Raw genomic sequence first — 2798 nt, 5'->3', positions numbered from 1 at the left:
TGTTCTCACCAAGGCTAAACAACTGAAATGAAATCAGAGAAAACTATTTTGCTTCATGTAAATATAAAATATTTAACAAATACCTCAGAACACATAACATAGCAATCAGTTAGACGCTGTTATTTTTATATATTTAACCAGCAGAAATTGGGATTCAACCCCCCCCCCCCCTCTGCACACGCACGGGCACACACACACACGCGCGCGCACTGAGGCCAACACGCCCTCTAGTGTTGCGGAACTGCTGCTGGAGTCACGCATCAGACATCTGCGTGATGAAGGAGCTCGGCCTTTAGAGACGGGAAGTGATCTGTTGCGTTGACAAACGTGATGAGAAGAAATGAAACAATAAGAGATAAAAACATGAATTAACGTGTCACAAATCTAACAACATATTTCATATTTATCATTCACAGCCTGCTGTTTAGATCAGTTGAAAAATGTATTTAAAAACAACTGCACATATTAATATCCTTTATTAATAAAATAAACTCTTGATAATAATAATAAGTATCATTATTAATATTGTTATTATTGTTGTTAACTGCCATTCAACAAAAATCCCACGCTCTAAAAATGGCACAGCAGGGATGTGACAGTTGTCAGGAGGAGCCTCCACCCTGACCTGGTCCTGATGCTGACAGAGTTAGACCCAAAACACAAATTCATCTCATTCCAAACATCCCGTCCTGCTGGTGTTCATTAAACACAACAAAGACAGGAACACCTCGCTGCTTCACAGGTTGAAGACAAGCAGCAGGTGCTGCTGGTGAAATGAACTGATCCAATCATGTGACCCCCCCCCCCCCCCTCTAAAAAAACAGGTGTGTTAACGGGAGGACAGATATCAGCAATGACGGGAGATGAACTGCTGCTGTTTGTAATACATCAGTTTACTGTGAAAGGTGTTAACAAGTGGGGGGGGGGGGGGGGACAGATGTCGGTCGTATTAAGAGTGCGTGTCACTAAAATCCATCCCAAGGTCAGACTGTGCAATGCTCAGAGAAATTGTAAGGATGTGAGTCAGGAGAGGTTCAGTCTGCAGGGACGGATGTAAAAACGATGAGCGAAGCCTGGAACAGGCAAAGATCATCACAGAGTTGGAGGAGAAGGTCCTCTCAAACAAGATGGCAGCGCAACTTAACGTTTCATCTGGACGAGCCAGACGACTTGTTGGACAAACAGCTGAGAGCAGCTGAGGAACAGAGGTGGAGGAGAAGATCACAGAGCCTGAATTTGTTTTGACTCGTTTCTCAACTTTCTTCATCTTCATCACACAAAATGTTTAATTTGAGTCTGATCTGGGAGATGTCATGATTTCTAGTTATTTAAGCTACTTTTAGCTTTTATCTAAGTTTTTCTGCTTTTAGCTAGCATTTTTCTACGTTCAGTTTGATTACATTGGACTGACTGCGTTATATTTCTATTTTCAGCTTTTTATAGTCATTCTACTTTTTTAAGCTTTTATCAATTTGCTGCTTTTACTGGTCAGTTTTTTCTGCAACTTTTCTCAGCATTTATTCTGCATTCTGACGAAAAAAGCATTGTCTGAGGTATATGTTAAATATTTTATATTTATATAAAGCAAATTTGTTTTCTCTAATTTATCTTAGTATAGTCTGGGTCTTTTACTTCTTATTAAACTTCCACATCATGAACACATTGAAACAAATTTGTAAGACAACCAAAAAAGAAAAAAATAAATGAATGAAGTGAACATTTCAAACTGTTTAAAATAAATATACCGTACTGTTTTTAGATGTATTAGAAAATTAAAATTATTTACTCACAAAGTAGAAACTGGCTCAACAAGGTTATGTCTCCAAATCTACATAAAAAATAAATAAAAAAATCTCTGGGAAAGGAGGAAAAGGTGGAGCAGGGTCCAAACACATTAAGTCCAGTCTGAGTTCAGATTTGTTGTCAGATTTATTTGAATACTTTTTATAATAATTCATTTTTTCTGCACAGCCTGAGAGACAAAAACAAACAAACAAACAAAAAAACACCAGAATGTAGAAATTCTGTGCGTTTCTAACTAAAAGACAAAAGTTGAGAAGAAACTGCAGGTTTTTATCCAGACTGGACTCTTTCCAGTTAAACCTGTTTGTCTTTACTGGAGATAATTAAATTCTGCAAAGTAAAATCAATCCAACAAACTCCAGGAGCTCAAATATAAACTCTGAACTGAGAGAACCAAAACCCAAAAGAAAGACCCACGTGTTGATCAAAAGTCAAAACCAGATGTTTACATACACACGATAAAAACACAAAAGAAACTGACAAGACTAAACCTTTAGGTGTTAGGATTCTCACATTTTTTTTATTTGTCAAATGTCTGAATAATGAGAGATAAATATTTTAATTAGTTTCTTTAAAGTCACAGGTTAACCTATAAGTTAATGACTTTATTTGGCAGCATCTTTATTTGGTTTGTTAACGTACATCTGATTGCTGACTCATGATTTGAGGTTTGTATCAGAATGGCTGTAGGCCTTCTCCTTTTTGATTTAAAACCTCTTTTTGTTGCTAATTTGGGTCAATCTATGTTCTTCAGAGCTAATAATATTCACAGAGCATTGTTGGAAGGGACGCATGTTTACATATAGATCAGAGCAGCCAGTTCGGATGCTGGTTCTGATACTACCAGAGCCAAACACCCACCACTGACATGAGCTGCTGGGACTGGTGGGCTCTGAAATGACTATCTATCCACATGTAACCATTACAACCAACTCAGAGCACGTGTGTGCATGCAGAAAAGTGCAGGGACTTTGTTTTACAAGGTTTTATTTGTT

The sequence above is a fragment of the Nematolebias whitei genome, chromosome 8 (genome assembly GCF_014905685.2).
Source record: "Nematolebias whitei isolate Nwh7 chromosome 8, NemWhi1, whole genome shotgun sequence".
NCBI lineage: Eukaryota > Metazoa > Chordata > Actinopteri > Cyprinodontiformes > Rivulidae > Nematolebias > Nematolebias whitei.
Note: the sequence above shows the minus strand (reverse complement) of the source record.